We start from the raw sequence: 26,253 nt of genomic DNA, 5'->3' as shown, positions 1-26,253 counted from the left end.
GTGCCCAGAATTCTTTGAGGGAGCAAACTCTGTGACAAATGTGCTTTAGAAGTATAGTCACACAGGTGGCAACTGGGGGGCGGGGACTGAAAAGGAAAGGGTGGCAGAAAGGGGGAAAGGGGGTGCACCCTTTGGCTCTGGTCTCACCCACCTCCACCCATCAATGGCATGCGGCCTCTGACAGATTAGCCTTGAGGGAATTCAGGGGGAAAGAAGAAAGATCATTCCCTTGTTCTGCAAGAAAACCCACAGACCTGACCATGGCATTGAGTCAGAAATATAGTGCTCCCTGCCTCTGCATTGCAACTCAGTAAAGCCATCCCAAGGCAAACTCCTTGTTCTCAAGGCAATAAAGGGTATTTTAATCTAGTCTAGTCCAGGGTACCTTCAAGATTCCAGTGCACCGTACAAAAGTGTAAAAGCAATTCCGATAGCATTAAATTAAAATATATTTAAACAAACAACAAAATATAGAGCAAGCTAAAACTAAAGGATTAAAAAGAGCTCTGGCTAAGTAGTATGTGGTTAGAATGTGAAGACTAGTACAAATTCCTACGCAGCACGAAGTTCATTGGGTGAACTTGAACCAGCCATTATCTCTCAGCCTAGACTACCTTGCAGGGTTGTAAGCATTGCAATCTATCTAGGAAAAGAGGTGCTGGAACTCCCCATGAACGTCTCCCTTGTTCTCTTATAATGGTAATGGCACCCACCTGAGAGGTGCTGGAACTGAGTGCCAGCGAGTTCCAGCTGAAATAAAGTCCTGGTGGTTAGGACAATAAAATGGGGAGGCGGATAACCATTCTTTCAACCCTTCAAGGAAAGGTGGGATATAAATATAATGAGAAATAAACAATGCCAGTGCAAATATAAGTGTCTTAACACCGGCACCCAAAAAAGTGTGATGTGCAGTATTGTAGACATAATCCAGATCCCAGTGCCACAAGCAGAATTTAAGAAACAAAGTCTACATAGGCCAGGAAGATGATATTTAAAAAGAATACAGGTGAATCTTCGAGTCAGTTCAGCTAATTTTGTTCCCACCAGCTCCAATTGGACAAAGCTGATTTAAAATCTAAGTACTGTATACAAAGAGCACTTGTTTTCTGGATCTGGTGGAAGTTAATTGAAATTAAGAGTTGTCAAATCCCAGTACTGTATTTCTTTGAAAAGCCCCCAGACTGAAGCTTGCGAGCTCCTGCGTTTCTGGGAGATTAATTTGTGTCTTTTGCAATTGGTTGTTTTGACATTCACAGAACAGAGGCCAAAGTAGCACAGCATGGCAGAAGGTATAGCTACTTAAATAAGGGAGGGTGGCAGAGAAAATGTGACATTGATTGTCTAAGAGAAATATGTTGACAGTCCCTTTTCGATCCCGGTGCATGGAACTCCCCCAGAATAATCAACACTTGGAATTAGACTGTGAGAATTTTGCTTTACAAGACTCAGTTTCAAAAGGACCATTGGAAGATACAAATAGCAACTTCACACGATTATTAACATGGGATACAATCCACCAGGACCTTCTTTCGCACGACCTGCTCTGCCATCAAAAGGAGCTGCCCAATAGTTTGTGGTGGCATCAACAAGCAGAAGGAACATTTGGGGTGAACTTGGCCGCTGGCTGATGGGTGTCCCATACAAGGTTTTCCAAATAAGGGTCCAATTCATCTAGTGCTTTAAGTATATTTCAGAGTTAAGATACGACTTGCAAAACAGTTCTGCTTCTATAATACAAGGCTGAATCTAAGGTAAAGGTAAAGGTACCCCTGCCCGTACGGGCCAGTCTTGCCAGACTCTGGGGTTGGTGTGCCCATCTCACTCAAGAGGCCGGGGGCCAGCGCTGTCCGCAGACACTTCCGGGTCACGTGGCCAGCGTGACATCGCTGCTCTGGCCAGAGCCAGAGCCGCACACGGAAACGCTGTTTACCTTCCCGCTAGTAAGCGGTCCCTATTTATCTACTTGCACCCAGGGGTGCTTTCGAACTGCTAGGTTGGCAGGCGCTGGGACCGAACGACGGGAGCGCACCCCGCCGCAGGGATTCGAACCGCCGACCTTTCGATCGGCAAGCCCTAGGCGCTGAGGCTTTTACCCACAGCGCCACCTGCGTCCCAAGGCTGAATCTACACAGATATAAAAAAAGACAACACTGTGAAAATTCTTTTTTAAAAAAAGTTTTAAAATATATATGGAATTTGCCATTAGCTCATCAGCACCATCTAGTGTCTCATGCGTACAATGCACTTAAAACACACTTGAAATGTTATATTTGCAGCCCTAAATCCCAGATCTGCATCTCTACACACTGATGGAGCCACCCTAAGAACCAAGCTGTACATGCAGAAACATCTAACGCTGCTACCGTTCTTGGACTGTGCCATGTATAATAGAGAATTATATTTGAACAATCCACACACATCAAGCTCTTTTGCCTAACGAAAAAGCTAACGTATCTGGGAAAAGGGTTCTGGCCAGCTGCCTCTCAGTTGTGCTAGTTTTCAACATGTGGGGAAGTTTTCTTCCAAACATGGGCAAGCATTGGGACCATGTGAAGCCGAACAATCCCAGGTGAACTGTATCACTTTTTCTATCTGAAAGTCTAGCTCCATTACCAAAGATAGTGAGGGCCAGATGTGCTAGCTGGAGAATTTCACTACAGAGGGTTGCCTTCCAGCACAGGACCAAGATGCTGATCATATGTGAGAGTGTTTTGTTTTTGTATTTAAATGGGTGGACAAGTCTGGTGTAGGTCTCTGTAGCACTTCATGTATTACAGAGGAGGAAGAAACATGCATTTCAGCAATGGTTTAAACATGACTCTTAACACACTCTAAATATTTATTTGGGATCTGTGACCAGCTGAAGCTTCTGGGCATTGTTTTTATTGAGTGCAAATAGTATGATTGACCCACAGTGCAAAGGCAGGGATCTGTCTTTTCTGTAACATAAAGCATTTGTCAGGCGTTTTCACACCCAACGCAAGAAGGCAGAGTGACATCAGTCCCAACACATTTTAAGCACAGCAAATGTAATAAAATGGAGGCCGGAAGCAACAGTCTGAAGCAACTGTTTCATGTCACTTGATATTAATGCCAGCTCTGGAACAGACACGCACATATGCCACTTAGAGATTTTTAAATATTAAGTTTAGACAGTACTATTTTTCTAGCAAAAAAGAAGTGCTGAAACTCACTGTGAACACCTCCCTCGTTCTTTTATCATGGCAATGGCGTCCACCTGAGTTCCGGCGAGTTCTGGCTGAAGAAAAAGAAAAAAGCCCCGAATTTAGAAATGTTTTTGAAAAAATAAAATGTTGACGGTTTAACAGCTGCCTCCACAACCCAATGTGGGTCTTAACACGAGCTGCAGGTAGCCCAGCTTTTAAAAATCCTAACAAAGCCCTTAATATCTCCGTCTCTCTGTCATTGTCTCTGTCTTTCTCATACACAAACACACAAGTACAAATCTGCCTCTTCTTCCCTGATAGGAAGAACGCACAACTGCACACCTGCTCACATTCCTCTCTCACTATCCTGCATTTCATATTCCCTACTCCCCATGAGACTTTTGCAGGACATTTCAAGTTATGCATACAAAAGAAGATGCTATATAATCGCAAGAATACATTTTTCTATGTGGTGGGGTCTGTAAGTTTCCACAGAACTGAATGTAAACAGGGGGGGATCTGCCAACTCTTTTACTATTACCAATTTTAATTTAAACAACCACCTATGGTTCAAGATCAGTTTGACTACAATTAAGATGGGAAATCCATATTCAAACCTCTGGTTGTGGTACCTCTGGTTGCGAATGGGATCTGTTCCGGAGGCCCATTCGCAACATGAAAAGAACGCAACCAGCAGCGGCACGTCTGCGCATACGCGGGTTGCTATTCGCCGCTTCTGCGCATGCGTGTGATGTCATTTTGTGCTTCTGCGCATGTGCGAGTGGCGATACCCAGAAGTAACCCTTTCCAGTACTTCCGGGTCGCCACGGGGCATAACCTGAAAGAACGTAACATGAGGTGTGACTGTATCTCAAGGGCTGCCACATGGAAGAGGGAACAAGCTTGTTTTCTCCTACTCTGGAGAGTAGGCCTCGAACCAACAGCATCAAGCTATAAGAAAGGAGATTCCGACTAAACATCAGGAAGAACTTTTCGTTTGGCGGTGGAACAGACTCTCTCGGGAGGTGGTGGACTCTCCTTCCTTTTAAGCAAAGGTTGGATGGCCATCTGTCACGGATGCTTTAGTTGAGATTGCCGCATTGCAGGGGTGGGACTAGATGACCCTTGGGTCCCTTCCCACTCTATGATTCTATGACTATAGCAAATACTTTGAAGCTGGGCACCAGGCTGCGCCCCCTCGACCAGTCCTCCAAATGGCCACGTTCCACACACTAGCCAATCAACCTGGCTCTGCCCATTTCTGGCACACACCCCTCTAGCATTTTTGCTAAACCCCCGATTGGCAACCCTAACGTAAGCACTGCAGATTCCAAAGGCTTCTGCAGCAGCCCCAGACACTTAATCCCCCCTCGGTGGGGTTTTCAGCCACAGCCATTTATACTATAAACTCCCTGCACACCGCCCTCGCGGCTGGATAGCCTGACACATATTAAACAGGGTCTGATTCTGACAGCTGCTTCACACAAAAGGAACCGGGCGAGTTCTTTGTAATAAAAAAAAATAGAGCTGTAGGCATTCAGGCCTTCTCAGGATCAGTGCTTTGATTCAGTATGTGTAGTAAATTTCTTCACGTCTCATTCCCCCTTTTCTGCTCCATCTTTCTGCTACAAAGAGGAGCAGCTGACCCATACAGAGGAGCAGCCGTGGGGCTTCACCACTCTGCACCAGGGGTAGGGAAATGGGATGTGGATGCTTCGCTCAGAATGGCTAGAGCAACGTTTTCCCCCCCCCCTTTCTGTGGAAATGGAGCGGCCCGTGGTCCCCCCTCTGCCCTCCCTCTGCTCAGAATGAAAGCAAAGGCTGAAAGACCCACTGCTTTGAATGAAGTTTGGGCAAAGTTCCTGTAGCCACAGATGTACACATACGCAACAGCAAGAGCCAGACCCGCTGCCTCAAATCCCTGTGCTATCAGGGCAGGAGATGCGGGGAGGGGGAGGGGGGCTCCCTCATATGGATTTTGTTTCAAGGGTGTGCTGAATGTCTCCATTTATTCTGCCACAGGATTTTGCTGCGCACGCATTTTTAATGAGGGCTTTTGCTGCCGCCGCTGCAAACTTGCAAGAGCACCCTACTGAAAACAAAAGTTCAGATGGGAATACAAAGCGGCAGCTCCCAAAACACTGCCAGCACCACCACATGCACAATAGGCTCATATAATCGCAATTTTCCAGTTGCCCCCCCCCCCCAGACAGAGAAAGTCCTGCTTTTCAGGTTCCTGCACCTCACGAAATCCCCATCCCTGTTTTGCCATTTGGATGAAGCATTGGCCTGCTTTGAAATTTCTTCTTTTTGAGCGCTCTAAAATCCTCCCCCTGCCCAGGTTTCAGCATCTTCCCCTTCCGTCTCTATAATTTAGTTTGGGCAGGGTGGGGTTCCTGCGCATATATGTAATTGCATGTACAGGGGCACAAAATGCACTGTTCCTCTTGCAGCTCGCCCCTTCAGGTGGTAGCTGTGGCTGAACGTGTTCAAGGTTACAGGAGGCTTTTCTTTAATATGCCAGATTCACTGAAGGATTTAAGACTCTATTAAATGCAACATGTTTGTGTGTTGTGGCCTGGAGGGGTGGGATAGAAAAATAGTTATTGTCAGTTTACTAACACACCCTGTTTCAGAAGCCAGCAACGGACAGATTTTTGTGGAGCAACGCAACACAACCTATAGCTGATGCAGGAAAGCTTTCAACAACATGTGCCCGTGATGGTTTGAGAAAGTACACAAGCGCCTCTCTTTCTCTCTTTGTCGTCTGAGAAATGGTGGATGGTATGAGCATGCACAGGCCTATTTTTGCTTCGGAGCGGAGCAATTGGGGGGGGGGGGGAGAGCAGGGAACGCACCTCTGAGCTGGCAAAATCAGGCCTGTGGTGTTGGGATACATAAAGAAACGAAAGATGGAGAATTCAAACTAAAACGCACAAAGAATCATATGCATCAGGCACTCCAGAAAAGCCCTCAGATATGTGCATTGTCAAGTCTGTGTATACAAAGTACAAGGGGGGGGGAGGGAAGGGTGAATTTTTTTGAAAACAAAAGGCAGAATGAAAAGCATAATCCATGTGATAAATCCCCTTTTCTGTGGGGAACATGTCAGGTCCTGAGGAGAGAAAGGCCTGGAATGTGCAGGGCAGACCACACAAACCAAGGAGACAAAACCACCCATGAGGGCGAAGGGAAGGAGGGGCGAGCCAGACAAGAGGAATGGCGCTGAAAGGGAAAGAATGAACAAGATAGGCACAAAAGAGGCTGAATGGCACAAAGGTGCAGAGAGAGGGAACAAGAGCAGCATGCAGAGAGGGGACAAGGCTGGGAGGAGATGGGTGGCTCTGCAAAAGAGGTGGGAATGGAAACAGGTAGCAAAGCGGCGAACACTGGCAGGGGATGAGGAGAAGAATGGGAACCAAACATAACATGCTCCAGACAGTCCCCAAAACATAACAGCCAAGCCTTTCCAGCAAGTCTGACTTAACACTGGGAGTTCTGCAGCACTAGGCGCAAATTCTACCAAATGTCTGTGGCTCGCAAAGTTTGAATGTACTCGTTGTGCTGCCTCACTTTGCTATTCAGAGCTGCCTGCCTCTATTCCACAACTCCATGACAGGGCAGAAAATGTGATTGGTTTTTGCCATTTTTTGGCAAGATAAATTGATAGGATACACAGACCTAGCATATATGACAGCGGGGGGGGGGGGGGGAGAGAAACCAAGACAAGACTCAAATAAAAGATGAGTGGAAATACCTGGGAGAGTATTTAAGGAGATTTGTTGTTGTTGTTGTTTAGTCGTTTAGTTGTGTCCGACTCTTCGTGATATAATATTTAAATTAACTTACAAGTAGGAACAACAGTGTAAGCAGCAGTTACTAACAATAAGGGATATGTAGGATGAAATAGGATGGAAGGAAAGGATATGCAACAAAATAAGGTTGCCATGGAATGGGAAGTTCTGAAGGAAGTGATTTATTATGGAAAATGTATGATGTATATTCAAAATATGAAAAATGTATAAAAAAATGTAAAAAAGAAAATGTGATGTGTTTCGTAATTGTCACATAATCTGGTAGTGAAAAAATTCCAAACCACTTTTTTTTTTTTTTTAAGGTAGGCATGGGGGTCTAGCTCTTATAGCAAATGCTGATCTGAAAGTTGTGATGGGAAAACTCTTTTGGTGATTCAGTTGCATACAATACAAAGCTATTTCCCAAGGGAAAACAGCAAACTTCCCCTTCAAGTCTGAATATATAACCTGCATATTAATTAAATTGGGATTGTTACAGGATCCCGACACCTGCCTTTCCCTTCTTCCAGACTTGCCTGGTGATTGTGGCAGTGGCATCCCAGCAGAGGTGGATTTAGGGGGGCACGACCAGTTCGCCCGCTGTGGGTGCTGAGCCAAGAAGGCGCCACAGGGGGTGCTGCAACCATGACATCAAAGGGAAGGCAAGAGGCGGGGGGCACCAAATTTTGGTGTCGCAGAGGGCACCACTGGAATTTTATTTTTTAATAATATTTATTGAACATTTTCAAATATAACAGAAAAAAGAAAAGAAATAAAACATCCATTTTATAACCTTATTTTCATTAGCATCTTTCCAGGACTTCCCCACCCCACCCCCTCTTGTATTCCAATTCCTTCAAATAGATTCAGCAAGTTCTTACCCCAAATTTTAAACTTATTATAATTAACCCAATGTTAAGAATGTTTTTCCATCCCCTAAAATCGACCCCGCTCCCTTCCACGAGTTCCCCTCTTTAATATGCAGAACAGATTGAAATAAAATAAAATAGAAAAAAGAATAAAGTATAATTTAAGTATAATTTAAAAGAATAAAGTATAATTTAACGGCCTTTGGGAATTTTAAAGCCCAAAGGCCGCTGCTGATCCCAGGCACAAGGACCTCTGGGAAAAGTAGTTTCCATGCCACCTGTTCATCGTATGGACTTAGGCATCCTGTAGAACTATGTTTACCAGCATCTTCAGTAAGAGAACAATGTAATGGCAACATTCTAGGTACTGGGAAGGAGACTTCACACAGAGGCTGCATACACATCACAATTTACTCAGATTCCAACACACTCCCATCCCTGATGTTTGAAGCAGTGTACACATGAAGTTAGCCACAACCAATCTCTATCCTGTAGTTTCTTTTAAAATACTGCTCTTTGATGGGTTTCTCTTCAAACCAGGTTTCACCCGATTTGAAAGCGTAAGCCACATTCACTTTGTGGTTAAGCTGAGGTGTGTCCCTTTGAGACAGCTGTTGCTCACGTGCAATGACAGGTTCCCAAACAGGAGGTTGCAGGCATGGGTGTGCATGCATGTACAGGAACATGGTACTCATCTAATGTACATCGTGGCAATGTATATAAACTGCAGCAGGAGAAGAGTGTTCATTAATGCTCTTGAAAATGCACAATTGATTTCATTATTTTAGGGCATATTCACAAGTAACACTGAACACTTTCTATAGAGGAACGTGCCATGTGGAGTTGCCAGCAATGAATCTCTGCAACTGAGCATTTAACAGTAGCTTGGCATACAGACATTTGCTAGATACAGTAATGTGTTTATCACCTTGCAGTGAAAAGGTTCACCTGCTGAATTTTATACATCAGATGCTAAAAGGGTTAAGGCCAAAAGAAGCTGTGCTTTTTTTGTTTTGTTTTGTTTTGTAACTCTAGCCTCTTGTGAACTGTGTTAGAATGGGACAAAAAGTGTTGAGAAATAGTTTCTATTTGCACAGACTCTTTGGCTAACTTAAGTTTTATGTATGGACTCACAGAGAGTTGTAAAAACTGGTTCAAAAAATGTACTTAAATAAAAAATAATAATTCAGCAGAACATTCTTCGCTTTGCACTAATTTAGGATCAATTTCATAAAGAAAGCAATGAGCATCTTTGTGCTGTGTACAAACCGGCGAGTTTAGAGGCTTTGAAATCCTTAGAAGAAAGCAGCCCCTCAAACACAGGAGGAAATTCACACCTAGAACCTTCACAGTTAATGACTCTACTTCCAATGGTTTTTGTGAGCGCAGAAGAGGATCAGTAGTACAATGTGGCAAGGTGAAGATAGCTGCTTAAGTAGTAGAATTTAAGGCAGAGGCACGGGACCTGTAGCCTCCAGATGATGTTGGATTTCAATTCCCATCAGCCCCAGTCAGCATGACCAATGGTCAGGGATTATGGGCGCTGTAGTCCAGTAACCCATGGAAAGTCAAACATTCCCTATCCTTGATTTAGATCAGTGTTTCCCAAACGTGGGCCTCCAGCTCTTTTTTGAACTACAAATCCCATCATCCCTGGCCACCGGTCCTGCTAGCTAGGGGTGATGGGAGTTGTAGTCCAAAAACGGCTGGAGACCCAAGTTTGGGAAACACTGATTTAGACAATAGACAAAGGCAGGAATTGACGCTTGAATAGTAGGGTGAGACTTTCCAAAGTGTTGGTCTTAGCATAGGGTTAGGAGTGGGACATCATTGGTGGGTTTTGCTTCAGTCAGCAAAATGTTTTGGACCAGCAGTAGCAAAATAGTGGACCACCCCCTCCCCAGTAAAGGAGGGCAGCCAGTTATGCATTGCCAAAAAACGACGACAAAAAGATAACACCAGTTTGAATAAAATTTGCTTGTGACATTTCATATGTAGAGGTGCAAACTTAGAAATAATTACATGCAATCTAACTGGAAATAAAACGTACCTCACCATGGTGACCTTACTGCTGAGGGTCAACTTCAAATCTCTTGCTCTCCATTTTTATGGTTCTTTGTTGTTTTAACCAAACTTGGACTGAACAGCCCTCGGATAGAATGTTGTCTTCACATAGAGGACCCTCCTCTCTGACAGTCCTTCGGATTAGAGGTCTGTAAAGTAAGACATAAGGCCACTCAGTAGTGTAGAATCACATAATCATAGAATTGTAGAGTTGGAAGTGTTCCCTGCGGGGCATCTAGTCCAATTCCCTGCAATGCATGCATCTTTCAAGGCCCAGGGCATAGAGTCCTAGAGACCTCTAGTCTTTAAGAAGCAGTGTTGGCCCAGGAAAAGGGATCTAGTTCAGCTCCCAGAAAGTCTTTGGTTTCAGACCTACCGCAGCTGCCAGATATAAGTTACTGTATGTGTCTGTTTAAGGAATGTCAGTTCCTCAAACCGTACTAATTTGACTTAACATTAAACTCAGACAAGTTGTCAAAGTTACCTTTTGTAGAAAGCCTTTAATAAGGCTAATCTGAACATTCAGATCTTGGCCAGATTTCAGTTTGAACTTCAGGGTTTTTGGAAGAAACAGAACCACTTGCCAAATCCTTCTGACACTTCCTTGAATTTGAACAGTGTCCTGACATGGGCTTTTAAAAGCCTATCTTCCAATCTCTTTAAAGCTTTCCACACATATATGCACAGAAAGAGCTGGTTTAACAAGTGAGGATTAAAAAAAACACCAAGTGTGTGTGTGTTTTGTTTTATCTCTAACCCGCCTTTTGTCCTAAGCAATGTCCTCAGGGCAGCATACAACAACAATATAAAGTCACAAAGTTTAAATTAAAACACACGGGTCCTGTCATTTGGCTGGCAGTGGTGGGGCAACAGTAAAGCCTGCTCACCTTGTCATTTTAAGAAGAAAGCAACTTGCCAGTTTTCTGACACTGGGAGCTTATGAAAAGTTTTAATGAATGGAGAACATACATTCGTACATATATCCTAATTCACCTATCATCTGACTGGCAAGAGAGTAGATGCCTTTCAATCCCCGCCCCCTCTGTTGGGTTATAGCCAACTTTTTAATTAAAAAAACAAACAGAGGAAGTTTTGAGAACACACTTTTCAAAAAAACAAACAAACCCAGAACAAATAGTAAAGCAACTGTCATTTCAGTTCATCTCTGGTTTTGCATTATTGCTATGTTTTGTTTACCTTTTAAAATTATACAGTGGTACCTCAGGTTAAGTATTTACCGGTAATTCATTTCGGAGGTCTGTACTTAACCTGAAACTGTTCTTAACCTGAAGCACCACTTTAGCTAATGGGGCCTCCTGCTGCCGCCGGAGCACGATTTCTGTTCTCATCCTGAAGCAAAGTTCTTAACCAGAAGCAATATTTCTGGTTTAGCGGGGTCTGTAACCTGAAGCGTATGTAACCCGAGGTACCACTGTAATCACAAATTGTAAGTTTTGCTGCTGGCACCCTGCTTCTGAAGACGTGACTTCCTTTAGGGAGAATGTTTCAGTCTCAATGCTGTACTTCAATGCTGGCCTCCCTCAGCCCCTCCTATTTTGCAACCGCCGTGAACTTTTCACATGCCTGATGCCAGGTATGTTTGGCCTCCAGACAAAGGAGCTTTGACATGTACACACCTGCATTTCTGGAGCGAAGCTGCAGTTCCCAAGGGTTGAATGCATACATGCCGTCTACATTATCTCAAGCATAATCACTCAAAGCTGTTTATTGGCATAGAATCCTTCAAGCATTGTCCTATGTACCCGAGAATCACCTCTTATGGCACACACCATCGCAGCAGCAACATTGCATACTGCCTTAGTTTATGCCCATATTCCCCATCACTGCTACTGAAGTCACCTGCTCTGTAGCTAGGTTAAAAAAACGCAGGTGACACTGTGGTCTAAATCACTGAACCTCTTGGGCTTGCTGATCAGAAGGTTGGCAGTTTGAATACCCGCGACGGAGTGTGCTCCTTTTGCTCTGTCTCAGCTTCTGCCAACCTAGCAGTTCAAAAGCACGCCAGTGCAAGTAGGTATCTAGATTAGCACATTTCAGCAAGCAACCCAACGTAACATAGAACAGCAACCACCAAACCCAATACATAGACTTAGCAGGCGAAGCTTTGTATGACATGCAGTTAGTGCAATGGGAAAAGCCAGTGTGGTGTAGTGGTTAAGAGCAGTAGACTTATAATCTGGTGAACCGGGTTTGATTCCCTGCTCCTCCACATGCAGCTGCTGGGTGACCTTGGGCTAGTCACACTTCTTTGAAGTCTTTCAGCCCCACTCACCTCATAGAGTGTTTGTTGTGGGGGAGGAAGGGAAAGGAGAATGTTAGCTGCTTTGAGACTCCTTAGGGTAGTGATAAAGCAGGATATCAAATGCAAACTCTTCTTCTCTTCATCGCCTGCTCGATTTATGTAAGTGAAGGCCACTGAGAGGCAGAAGACAGGAAAGAGAGTTTGTGCTGGCCACCAGGCAATTGCCCCCCCCCCTCACCTGTCTTGCTCTACTATTGTATTCTAATAGATTATTGAATATTACTTTATTGGATATAAGCTGTTTAATTTAAAGTTAGGCTTTTATTATGAAATCCTTGGATTGGATCCTATTTTTATAAGGTGTGCGATCTTAGCTGTTTCTTCAGCTTGTAAACTGCCTTGGGTACAGTAATATAGGAAGGCGGTATGCAAATTAAAAGTGAAATGAAATGAAGAGCAGAGGTGGTGCGTAGAGGAGGGATGGGACAACCCTGAAAGCAGCATCAAATGGTGTAATCCCTGTAGAGCAATCTGCTCCTGGGCTCACAAATCTGGCAGTCACCCAACAAAAACCTAGACTTGTCCCAATCTTCCTGTAAGCAGGGACTGCGATCTTCTAAACTGTCTCTTGTAGCATTTGCCTTCGACAGGAACTTGATGTGCAGATATCTGCAGGAGAGTAGTATATCTCTCACCCCCTAAGGCACACTCTTCCACTGACTCTCGAGACAGACAGATGCCAACATATCTGCTTAGGGCAGAAGAGCAGGTTAGGTTATTATTTTTCTGATCAGTTGGCAACGCTACCCTGAAGCCCACCTATTGTGTTACAAATCCTGCTGATGAGCACAGCACAGTTCTCCCAGAGATATCAAGATCCCTGTTGCTTCAGGATACCAGCCAAGTGCATTCTGGCTGGTTCCCTAATAGGGCAGCAGGTGTTCCACAGAGCCCATCATCAAGGCTGGATAAATAATTAAACCTGCTAAATATGCTATAGTATCACGGGATAGACCTCGGGCCAAACCACACATGATATTAGTCACAAGTTTCAAGATGTGTGCTTGGCTGCTTTCGTTATTATAATAATAATATAATAATAATTTATTATTTATACCTCACCTATCTGGCTGGGTTTCCCCAGCCACTCTTCCAAAGGAAGAGCAGCGGTTGTGCTCCGATCTGAAAACATGCTCCCGATCCGGATGAGGGGCTGCTAGGTTGGCCAGGTATAAAATAAGAGAGGGCCCCTGCATCTTAATAGTTGTGTAAAGGAAAAGGTAAAGGGACCCCTGACCATTAGGTCCAGTCGTGTCCAACTCTGGGGTTGCGGTGCTCATCTCGCTTTATTGGCCGAGATAGGTACAGCTTCTGGGTCATGTGGCCAGCATGACTAAGCCGCTTCTGGCGAACCAGAGCAGCGCACAGAAACGCCGTTTACCTTCCCGCCAGAGCGGTACCTATTTATCTACTTGCACTTTGAGGTGCTTTTGAACTGCTAGGTTGGCAGGTGCAGGGACCGAGCAACGGGAGCTCACCCCGTCGCGGGGATTCAAACCGCCGACCTTCTGATCGGCAAGCCCTAGGCTCTGTGGTTTAATCCATAGCGCCACCCGCGTCCATTAATAGTTGTGTAGAATCATATAATTGCAGAGCTGGAAGGGACCGTGAGGATCATCTGGTCCAATACCCTGAAATGCAGGAATCTTTTGCTCAACGTGGCACTTGAACCCACAGCCCTGAGATTAAGAGTGTCATGTGCTAACGATTGAAAAGGGAATCTCACCAGGTGCAGGTTTCATTGCATGGTGGAGTTCCTTCTTCTACACAACTATTCAAAATGCAGGAACTCTAGCTGTTCTCCTTCCATCTGGCCATCCTAGGCACTGTGCCAGTTTTCTGCTGGAAATCACCCTCTGCCTAGAAGCTGTTTGCCCTCCGTGGTGCTGTTTTCAGTAAAAATAAAAGCAGCCAGGTTAAGCACATCATGTGCAATTTGGCCCTTGCACTAATAACTGTGTCTAGAGATCTATGGAAGTTAGTGCCTTTGGCAGAGACTTGCCAAGCCTAAGATAATCTTTTTTATTATTATTAAGAGAAAGAACAAGGCCAGAACACCCAATAGAAATATATATTCTTACTAGCTCTGCCTCTGTGACTTTAATGGCATCCTGGAACACAGAAATTAAACAGATAAAACTTTCCCCTACCTTTGATCAGTTTTAGACAAAGGCATACTTTCCTCCCCCATGACTACGTGCTCAAATGAAGTCTACCTCCTCACCACATATCCCTATTCCAGGAAAACAGCTTCACCCTCTGAAGCTGTGCTATTTTTTCTAGAAAAAAGAGGTGCCAGAACTCACTATGAACACCTGCTTTGTTCTCTTATAATGGCAATGGCGCCCACCTGAGAGGTGCTGGAACTGAGTTCCTGTGAGCTCTGGCTGGAAAAAAGAGCCCTTCTCAAAGATAACGGTTTGTTGTTCTTTGCTTTTTGTTTTGCTGAGGGTTGGGATCACCCATTTTTTTCCTTTTTTTAGGAAGCTAAAAAGGGGAGGGGGAAGGCCCTGGTCAAGAGAGTCAGCAATGAGGGGGGCGGAGGCACCCTGCAAGCAATATGGAATTTGCAACTGCGAAAAGAAACAGGCAGAGAAGTGAGACAGGAGGAAGACCAGGATGGGGAAATGAGGGGCAGAAGAACAGCCAAACTAAGGGAGTCCTGGGCAATAGAGGTGTCCCATAGTTCTCTCCTTAAGCCAGGGTTACAGTCACCAAAGGTGGCGCTGTGGGTTAAACCACAGAGCCTAGGACTTGCCGATCAGAAGGTCGGCGGTTCGAATCCCCGCAATGGGGTGAGCTCTTGTTGCTCGGTCCCTGCTCCTGCCAACCTAGCAGTTCGAAAGCACGTCAAAGTGCAAGTAGATAAATAGGTACCGCTCCGACGGGAAGGTAAACGGCATTTCCGTGCGCTGCTCTGGTTCGTCAGAAGCGGCTTAGTCATGCTGGCCACATGACCAGGAAACTGTCTGTGGACAAACGCCGGCTCCCTCGGCCAGTAAAGCGAGATGAGCACCGCAACCCCAGAGTCAGCCACAACTGGACCTAATGGTCAGGGGTCCCTTTACCTTTACCTTTACAGTCACCAAAACAGAATGCCTAGTTGCCATTTGGGGGCCAGACAGCTCAAAAGTCCTATTTTTCATATGACTTTTTGGTTCCTGGATTCCGTTCCGATGGTGCAGATAAAATACCATGGGTAGAATTCTACAGGATGTGTTGCTAGTGTGTGAAAACAGGAAAGATCCAAGGATCCCCAGGCATGCACTTCCAGATGGTAGAGACATCAGACACCATCCTGGCACCGGGGCATCTTCACTTGGTCACAAGTGGTCAAAAGCCAGGTGCAAAAGGTGTGGGGCGCTTGGTGAATTTCAAACGCTGCTCCCCATCGATGTACGTCAGCCTTCTTCACTACACAGCTTTGGCAAATTTACACTTTACGCGCATTTCAGGACCCATCCTATTCCTATTCCTGCGACTGTAATCCATTTTAATTGTTTTTAGTTGTGAATGTTAAAGGGTTGTAACACACCCTGGGACCAGCTGCGAAATAAATGCAATTTTAAAAACGACAACTTTACAACAGTTGGAAAAGGAGTGAGGGTGCGGACAACAAGCCTTCCCTTAAGAATAGGGGTAATACAAATACTCAGCAGTGCCTTTGTTTTGTTTGTGAATCACTGTTGTGTGTGAAGCTCATCAGTCCAAACTATTTGAATTGAAGTTTCCCAGGACTCTAACACCAGAGGATTTGGGATGCTTTTCTGGCTGACAGTTATTCTGAAAAAAACAAACCTCCCCAATTAAGACACACACTACAACTCTGCAGGCAGAACACTCCATTTTATTGCTCAGTTATTTGTGCATGGAGAATATTTATTTTCCAGCCCAGTCTCCCTTTCTGCATGTTTACTTCTTATCATATATACTCTACTGGAAAGAAAACAAGATTACTTAACTAATGCTCCAAACATTAGTTGGGGGCAGCAGGGCAGACTGAAGAGACGCTGCTGCCTATGGAATCTATGCCAGCTTTTATCCCAGGCCTGAATGCTTGTTGGATCAGTGGGAAAGACTAAGATTATTCACTCCGTTCTGTGCAAAGATCTGCAGGCCAGCTGGGTGTGTTCATTAACAGCGGCTGGCTCTGTACATACCTGAATGCCCAGTCCTGGCAGATTAATTCAAAGCTCTCGGAGCCAGAAGACGCGGCAGGGTTGCTGCAGCTGCAGACAAGTGGGGGGGGGGACCTTTTAAACCTCGCAGTCCTGGCTCACGAAAAGGAACCTGCAGTTCAGATAGGGAGAGAGGGTGGCACGGACATGTCTGAGATTTACGAAACCCTTAGAAAGGCAAACGTTTACAGACAGGTGCCCTAATCTCCCATTTCATTACTTTCACTCCTTAGCTAATCCATCTTCCTATTCCTTGTTGCTTACGGGTAGGAATTTAGTCTGCTTTGCATTTTCATTCAAATCTACCTAATTTGCTAACGCAGCTATGTGAAACCTGCCCATTTCTGATTTTTGTTACGGAGCTGTCCATCCAACCTCCCCCCTGGCCCTCCAAAATGAGAATATATGGGGGAAATTGCATAAAAATGCATATAATAGCGAAAATAACATCAAAAGGCATTATACTACGGGAAACCACTGGCAAAAATATTTATATTAGGGGAGATGCACACTAAAGTACTGGCAGGTTTTTGTGAGGATGTTAAAATAAAAATAATTGGCAAACTGATGCAGAAATCTGGTGAAATTGCTGAATTTATGATCAGAAGAGAAATGGAGAAAAAACAAAATTGGCAGATTTATCCATCCCTAATTTGGGCCCATAACATGGAAAAAAAAACCCTCCTCTTCTAAGTCCCCACCCCTCTTTCTCCCCATGAATGTTTCCTTATTGTGTCTGGCTCTGCTACTTTTAGAATGCCTTCCACTTCTTGAACACTCATCACAATTCACTACTATTTTCCCACCTGTCAATGCAGAAGTTACCAACTTCTCACTCACTTCTCACGTCCTGTTTCTTCTTTTTTACTATATAAGAAAGAAGAAAGCCATGTAATATACAATTATAGTTCAACAAAGGAAAAAAGAATGCACAAAGTTGTATTATCTTGAAATTTACTTTTCAAGAATGACTCTCCGCCCCCTGCTCCCACATGTTGGCTTAGTTCTCAGTATTGCAAACCAGATGCATTTATGCCAGCATATTAAATATGCATATTAAAGCATATTAAAGAATTTTACTGTTTTTTATTCAGATCCCCACCTCTTGCTCGCTTTTCTCTGGTTCTGTTTGGGCAAGTTTAACTGCAGCCTGACACACAGAAATACAGCAAATAAAATGTTCCCTCTTATGGAAATTTCACCTGCTAAATTTATTGTTCCCAGCTACTGTCAAAGATACAATTATGTGTGTGGTTGAGGCAATCCTATTTCCACCTTGAAATATTTGCCACTGTAAAACTTACAAATATTATGCAAACAGAAGACAGAGACTTTACTTATGCAAAAGTCCTACAATGGCAACGAAAATGGTTCTAGTTCTATATTTTAATTCCCTCTTTGGTCTTCTCAAAATTGCTTCCTAGGATTGCTACATACAACTACTTGTGGAGTTTTTACATCTGGTTTTCCATTCAGAAAATCATTCCAACTTATTCTTATCAGATATGCATTTAAACACTGCCTTTTTCCCCTGGCGGGATTCAACGCTGCTTACAAATAAACTTCCTCCGATATAGTTCCTTATTCGCACAGATTTCTCACTTTCCCTCCCTTTTAATGTTTCATTATTTTAATGTTGTATTTTAATTTTGTTTTAAGTTGTAATCATTCAACTTGTTTTTATTATTGCTTGTAAGCCGCTCTGAGCCCGGGCTTGGCTGGGGAGGGCGGGGTATAAATAAAAATTATTATTATTATTATTAACCATGTCTTTTCATAGCTCCTTCAGCTTTTAGAAGCAGCCTGACAGAAATTCATTAGTTAAAGCTTAGGAACACCAAGCGCAAAGGTGGGCCTTTTATTAGTTAGCATTCACCCCCACAAAAAGCAGGGGAATATAAGGATGGAAGCAAATCTAAAAATAATAATAATAATTCTATTATCTTAAAGCACCATCATTCCATCAGGCCAGCCATGGCTTCCCTCAAATAATCTTGGGAAACTGCAGTTTGTTCAAGGTAATGAAAATTGTTAGGAGACCCCTGATTCCCCTCACAGAGCTACAGTTTCTAAAAGTGGTTTAAACAACCAACCCCTCTTCCCAGGCAACTCTGACAATTGTAGCTCTGTGAGGGGAAGAGAGGTCTCTTAACAGTTATCAACACCTTTTGCAAACTCTACAATTTGATCATCCTCCTTTGATCGCTGGCAGATTTTTTTTTCCTCCCCCAAGTTGTTTCAAAACCTGCTTGACCAGAGATAAAGAGTGAAACAGCGAGGCCTGCCAAAATCTGAAAGCGGGCCTAGCCAGTGATAAAGTTGAGCTCCATGCCACAAATAGCTCCATCTTCTGTTTTCTGCACCTCAGACCTCTGCTAAAAGGACACGTGCAAAACGGGCAACTTTTGTTTTTCCTGCTTTCCTTCGACAAACTTTTTTTTTTTACATTAAATGTGTATACCACCCTATATTTGTAGGCCTCAGGGCAGTTCACAACATAAAGTTACAACATAAAAAGCACAACAGACGTAATAAAAACAATTCAAACAGTCCCTAAACAATATGCCGGCCAACAAATATAAGTGCAAATACAAAATACAAAGTAACATACAGCATTTAAAAACCATTTGAAGCAATCCCACCTCCCAAAGAAAACACCAACCCACCCAAGTTAAAAAACCCGTCCCCATAGAACTGATGTTTGACAAACCATAGGGGGACAGCCAATTCTCTTTAATTCCGTTTCCAGGCCAAGTGGTGAAAAAACTTAATTTGTGAAATTTCCCTGTGCTTTTAAAGACACAGGTGCATGGCCAGAGCATATCCTCCAGCATTTCTCAGATGAAAATAGGGATGCCCTATTCAATAAATAATAATAATATCGTATTCTTTATGCCCCTCAATTTGACTGGGTTGCCCCAGCCACTCCGGATAGCTTCCAACATATATAAAAACGTAATGAAACATGAAACATTAAAAAAAACTTCCCTATATAGGGCTGCCTTCAGATGTCTTCTAAAGGTTGCATAGTTACTTACAGTGCCTTTATTTACATATAAGCTAAACAAGCTACAGTTTAGAGCCCCACTCTCTTGGAGGCCCCCCAAAAAATAAAAGTGGAAAAACTGGATGAACATTTCCAAAATATAAAAAACAAATAAAATAAAACCTGCAATTATTATTTCATGTTGTAGCAAGTTTCTACAGACTAGATTATGAGTCTGTAAATTGTGTTTGTAAAGGAACTTTCGTTGTTGCCAAATGCCAACATGTTTGCATTATTACCTTTGTTATGAATAAAAAATCATTTTAAGTCAGAGCTTAATAATTATTTCACCATTAATGTACTTCTTCGTAATTGTATTTCACTATTAATATACTTCTTAATTGTATTTCAGTTCAAAAATTACTTTGACAAAATACGTATTTTGTTATGTGCAAATGGCTTTATGTGAGGTCCACAAATGACCATATAGCATACATTCAACACAAAGAAGCAGCAACAATTTGTTGTTGACAAAGGACAGCTGGACATATTAAGGGCTCCATTACTTTCAGTAGCTTAGGGCCTCATCAAACCTAAATCTGGCCCTGGTTACTCACCTCCTAGGCTGGGGGGGAGAGTAGGGGGTCACATAACTCCATACCCTCCAACATTTCTCCGATGAAAATATAGACGTCTTAAAGAAAAGCTGGACATTCCAGGATCAAATCAGAAACCAGGATGGCTTTTGTAAATCCAGGACTGTCCCTGGAAAATAGGGACACCTGGAGGGTCTGCTGGGGGGGGCACCCTTTACTACAAGCAGATCTTGAACTGTTTTGACCAAGGCCCCTAAACTCAGATATTGTTTACACTCTCTAGGCCAAACTAGATTACACTGCAGCTTCCTATAACACTTTTCAAGCTTTCCTCCCGTTCTCTTAATGAAAAGCAGCTGCAGGAGGCTGTGAAATTGATCAGAGAAGGGGCAGTGGGTAGAAAAGGGTGTTTAACTATTTCCCCAGAGGCCACTAAAACCAAAAAACCTGCCATTCCCAAATTATTTTTCCACCTGTGATAAAAAAGGGATGGATACCACTCTCTTAAAAAGTAGTATATTTCCACCATCAAATACTATCATACAGAATAAAGGCCAATTCTGAGCTTTTTTAAAAAAGGGGACATCTGGTGTCTGTCTAAAAGTCTATTTACAAAGGACCTGGATTTTAGGATGCACAACAGAGGTGGCAAAATATGTACAATTATATAGATATTCAGGTGAGCATTGCAAATGTTTTTCTTACCAGTCCCAGCTCCTGTGTCTTTAACAGTAGCCGGATCTACTCGCATTAGCAGATTGTTTAATATCTTCAAGCTGTGAAAAAGCTGAACCTGGAGGTTAGAAAGGACATGAGTAAACCAAATCATTTTTTTCAGATTACTTGGCATCCTTAATTCAGAATATCCAAACCAGATTATGAAAAGCAAGGAGAGAGAATCTTTCTCCTGTTATAGTGGTTGAGCAAGAAAATTGGTGATTAAATCAAAGTTAGTAATTGCAAAGTAATGTACATTTGGCCAATAAACATAAGTTCTTTAAAGTCTGTCCTTATATGGGGCTTTTAAAGCTTTAAAATGCAAAGAAAACAGGCTGAGGAGGGGATTAATAAAATACTTATACAGTATGAGAGAATGACTGGGGGAGATGCAGAAATGGTTCTCAGCATAAACCCAGAGATCCATTCAACAGATAAGATGTGGGGGAGGAATTAAAGTAATAATTTTTAAAAAAAATATAATGTAACACAAAGGAAAGAATTATATAATACACTAGGTGGAATGAAGCCCAGATTCATGACGCCCAACTAGCAGCTGCAACCAATCTTAGTACTGTACTCTTAAATAATCTCAGTATCTCAGTACATCTACAATTCTAGTGTGTGAGGTAGCTCCAGAAGAATTGAGCAAAGCAATTTTAAGAAGAGTAGTGCATGTATGTGCATGCTCACAACCATTATTATTATTATTATTATTATTATTATTATTATTATTTTATTTATACCCCACCCACCTGCCTGGGTTTCCCTAGCCCAGGGGTCAGCAAACTTTTTCAGCAGGGGGCCGGTCCACTGTCCCTCAGACCTTGTGGGGGGCCAGACTGGTTTTCTTTGGGGGGGGGAATGAACAAATTTCTATGCCCCACAAATAACCCAGAGATGCATTTTAAATAAAAGCAAACATTCTACTCATGTAAAAACACGCTGATTCCCGGACCGTCCGCAGGCCGGATTTAGAAGGCGATTTGGGCCAGATTGGGGCCCCGGGCCTTAGTTTGCCCACCCGTGGCATAGCCACTTTGGGCGGCTCCCAAGAGAATATTAAAAACATGATAAAACATCAAACATTAAAAACTTCCTTAAACAGGCCTGCCTTCAGATGTCTTCTAACAGTCAGACAGTTGTTTATTTCTGATGGGAGGGCGTTCCACAGGCTGGGTGCCACTACTGAGAAGGCCCTGAACAATGGGGGTGGAGACACTTAGTTTAGTGTTGGTGATTATTAGCTTAAAAACCCTAGATTGCTTAGGTCCAGAATACCTTAGGAACTGCCATCTTGCCTGTTTCCAAACATCGGGGAGGGGGGGGGGCTAAGATTAGCTGAGTATGACAAGAGAGAGGGCCTTCTCAGTGGTGGCACCCATGTTTTGAAATCCTTTGCCTTATGATGTGCGGTTTGTCCCCTCATTCACTGTTTTTTGCCAGTTTATTAACACCTTTTATTTTGGGCAGACCTTTATGTCCTAGGCCATGCCTTTATTTTTTTTAAAACTGCTGAGCTGGTCACATTTGTAATTGTCTTATACTATTTTAAGGAAATTGTAATTTTAATAGGCTATAAGCCACTCCAGATGGATCTCCTGCAAAATGTTGCATTTTGGCTAGTCTGTTATGAAGCGGCCTGTCTGAATTATTGCTCTTTAGAGCTTCTAGTCTCTTCAAGGCCGCCTCGCCTTTCTGCTACGTGAAGCTGATAAGAGGGGCCCTGCTTGTTAGCAAAAAAGACAAGAATGCATCTTCTATTGACAGGTGTGCGGGGGTGCATAGAGAAGAGGAAAAAAGTTGAAACTTCCAGATCTTTTTTTTTTTTATAATAATTTTTATTGGTTTTTTAACAAAAAGACAAACAAAACACAAAACAAAAACATATAAAAAACATTTAAAACATGACTTCCCCATACCTCCCTTTCACTGCATCCTTGTTTTACAACTCTTTAGCAACCCTTCAGTCAATTTCTCTAGTAGTTTTCTTTAAATTTCCTTAATGTTAATGTTTACAGCTGTAATTCTCTATTTCTTACCCCCAGACATCTTATCAGTCCTCAATTTTACAACAATTTTTAAGATATATTTTAAATTTCTTCCAGTCCTCTTCCACTGTCTCTTTCCCCTGGTCACGGATTCTGCCGGTCATCTCTGCCAGTCCCATAAAGTCAATCACCTTTGTCTGCCATTCTTCCAGAGTAGGTAGTTCTTGCATCTTCCAATACTTTGCCAACAGGATCCTTGCTGCTGTGGTCGCATACATAAAAAAAGTCCTATCCTTCCTTGGCACCAACTGGCCGACCATGCCCAAGAGAAAAGCCTCCGGTTTCTTTATAAATGTCCACTTAAGGACTTTTTTAATTTCATTATAGATCATTTCCCAAAAGGCTTTAATCTTTGGGCAGGTCCACCAAAGATGATAGAAGGTACCTTCAGACTCATTACATTTCCAACATTTATTATTGGGCAAATGGTAGATTTTTGCAAGCTTGACTGGGGTCATGTACCACCTATAGATCATTTTCATTATGTTCTCTTTTAAGGCACTACATGCCGTAAACTTAATGCCGGTGGTCCATAACTGTTCCCAGTCAGCAAACATAATGTCATGACCGATATCCTGTGCCCATTTAATCATAGCTGATTTAACCGTTTCCTCCTGTGTATTCCATTTCAACAGCAAGTTATACATTCTAGATAGATTCTTAGTATTGGGTTCTAGCAGTTCTGTTTCCAGATCTATGATTCTAACTCTACAGTGTAAGAACACACAAAGGGGTCTCAATCCTTTGTGATGATCTGATTGGTTCTGGCCATTTCTGGCTCTGACTTTGGGGTTTAATTGAGCATTACATTAAGTGTGTGAAACAATTGCAGTAAAAAAATATCTCTGTTTCGCTAGGTACCTGCTTTTATACCCGACAATTGTGATTGTGAGACCGTGTTTCTGTAGACTCGGCACTTAGCAGGCTGAGGTCAGTTGTGTATCAGAACCAGTGGCGTAGCATGGGTTGTCAGCACCCGGGGCAAGACAAGTAATTTGTGCCCCCTAACCCGTGGATTTGTGCCCCCTAACCCTAACCCCCAGATGTTGCACCCGGTGTGGCCGGCCCCCCCTGCACCCCCCACGCTACGCCACTGATCAGAACCATGCTCTGTGACAGAAGGTGAGAGCAGAGGGGTCTGTTCTATGGGTTCTGACATACTTCCTGGGTCCCAGGTCACGACACCCAGGTTATATTACCTTAAAGAATTATGGGAAGGGTACATGGATAAGGGTCTGAGAGTTTTTAGGATGAAAGACGCCCTATTCCCCTCACAGAGCTACAATTCTCAGAGAGGTTTAACAATTAATTTGTATGAGAATTGTAGCTCTGCGAGGAAGATAGGGGTCTCCTAACAATTCTTATGGGACGCAGGTGGCGCTGTGGGTTAAACCACAGAGCCTAGGACTTGCCGATCAGAAGGTCGGCGGTTCGAACTCCCACGACGGGGTGAGCTCCCGTTGCTCGGTCCCTGCTCCTGCCAACCTAGCAGTTTGAAAGCACATCAAAGTGAAGTAGATAAATAGGTACCACTCCGGCGGGAAGGTAAACGGTGTTTCTGTTCGCTGCTCTGGTTCGCCAGAAGCGGCTTAGTCATGCTGGCCACATGACCTGGAAGCTGTATGCTGGCTCCCAGTAAAGCAAGATGAGCACCCCAACCCCAGAGTCGGTCACGACAGGACCTAATGGTCAGGGGTCCCTTTTATCTTTATCTAACAATTCTTAGCACTCTTAACAACAACTACTACTACTACTACTACTACTACTACTACTACTACTACAATTTATTTATACCCCAGCCACTCTGGACAGCTCCCAACAGAATACTAAAAACAGAATAAAAAAATCAAACATTAAAAACTTCCCTAAACAGGACTGCTTTCAGGTGTCTTCTAAAAGTCAGATACACTCATACCTCGGATTACATACGCTTCAGGTTGCGTTTTTTCGACTTTCAGTGGTTGCGCAGACGCAGAAGTGTAAATCACAATCCACACGTTCGCAGACACGCAGCTGCGGGTTGTGAACGTGCATCCCACACAGATCACGTTCGCAACCCGAGCGTCCACTGTAGTTGTTTATTTCCTTGACATCTGATAGGAAGGCATTCTACAGGGTGGGTGCCACTACTGAGAAGGCCCTTTGCCTGGTTCCCTGTAGCTTCACTTCTCACAGTGAGGGAACTGCCAGAAGGCCCTCGGAGCTGGATCTCAGTGTCCAGGCTGAGGGTGGAGACGCTCTTTCAGGTATACTGGGCCAAGGGTTAGGGTTAGGGCTTTAAAGGTCAGCACCAACACTTTGAATTGTGCTCGGAAACGTAATGGGAGCCAATAATGGTCTTTCAGGACCAGTTTTATATGGTCTTGGCAGCCATTCCCAGTCACCAGTCTAGCTGCTGTGTTCTGGATTAATTGCATTTTCCGGGTCACCCTAAAAGGTAGCCCCGCGTAAAGCACATTGCAGTAATCTAAGCGGGAGATAACTAGAGCATGCACCACTCTGGCGATACAGTCTGCGGGCAGGTAGGGTCTCAGCCTGCATACCAGATGGAGCTAGTAGACAGCTGCCCTGGACACAGAATTAACCTGCGCCTCCAAACTGTAGTTCCCAGAATTCTTTTAGCTATTGGATATAACGATTGTACATTTGTATATATTTTTTTAAAAAAGAATTTTTTTTAAGCACCCCCAAATCTCTGCAAAACGCTGAAACAAAAGCATAATAGGGACAAATGTTTTATTCGGAACAAGCACCAGAGAATCAGGGTTGTCCCAGGCAGATAGGGAAAATTAGATTGCCAAGTGACCAGAAAAACAAGTGTCTGGCCTGCTCTTGTGCTTATTTTTAATGTGCGGATATCATCTGGCAAAGGCTTTCCATAGCATGCAGATAAACATCACCACCTGCTAATGGCTACACATCAAGCTGCTTTTAAAAGACAGCTGCAGTGAGCTGAGCAGTTGGCAATCCTATTTGCATTTTATCTCTGCGCTTGCTTAAATATGCTGGAGAACTTGAGACATGGCACTGTGCATCTTAAGTCTGTTTCTTTTGTGAAAAAACTTACCAAATACCATCACTACTATTATGCACATTTGGCAGTGTTTATCATACTGTAAATAACAGTTTCACATCACCTCATATGACATGTGCCAGCAGCATTTCTTGCCAGGTCCTCTAGAAGTTGGGAGTAATTGCTCAGTGAATGAGTTATGATTGACATTCTTTTTTTCCCCTTTTAAAAAAGTGCATTAATTAATGTTGATCTTTGCCTTGAAGAATTTGGAAATGATTGCTTTCATGGTTTCCTAATCTGAACACCAAAACAGTGTTTTGTGTGTGTGTTTTTAGAGCTCATATAATCAACTGTGTCCTGTTTGAACTTCTGTCTCGCATCGCTGTTGTGAGAATAGAATTCACATTCTCTCTCTCTCTCTCTCTCTCTCTCTCAGCATCCTCTGAGCTGTGCCTAGGATTTTGCACAAGATGGGATTATTTTTCGTTTAAA

The 26,253-nt window shown here is 43.3% G+C and overlaps 1 protein-coding gene across 3 annotated transcripts in view; it reads right to left on the bottom strand.

Moving 5' to 3' along the window:
- Nucleotides 1-20,761, bottom strand: part of LOC310834648 (ephrin type-B receptor 5) — a 158,834-nt gene extending 138,073 nt beyond the window's left edge. The window contains exons 1-5 of one of the 3 annotated variants that reach the window (XM_083718593.1): nt 20,683-20,761; nt 17,202-17,262; nt 16,378-16,507; nt 9,881-10,043; nt 3,195-3,255 (exon numbers count right to left, since the gene is read on the bottom strand). The gene's annotated coding sequence lies outside the window, so the exon portion shown is untranslated. Of the gene's footprint in view, nt 1-3,194; nt 3,260-9,880; nt 10,044-16,377; nt 16,508-17,201; nt 17,276-20,682 lie in introns of those variants that run through there. The other 2 variants (XM_083718591.1, XM_083718592.1) reach the window with 2 other exon arrangements.
- Between the last annotated feature and the right edge of the window lie 5,492 nt (nt 20,762-26,253).

Source organism: Podarcis gaigeae (assembly GCF_964106915.1).
Source record: "Podarcis gaigeae genome assembly, chromosome: 17".
In the NCBI taxonomy this organism is placed as follows: Eukaryota; Metazoa; Chordata; class Lepidosauria; order Squamata; family Lacertidae; genus Podarcis; species Podarcis gaigeae.
The sequence above is the reverse complement of the archived record's forward strand: the minus strand, read 5'-3'. Positions and strand labels throughout refer to the sequence as shown.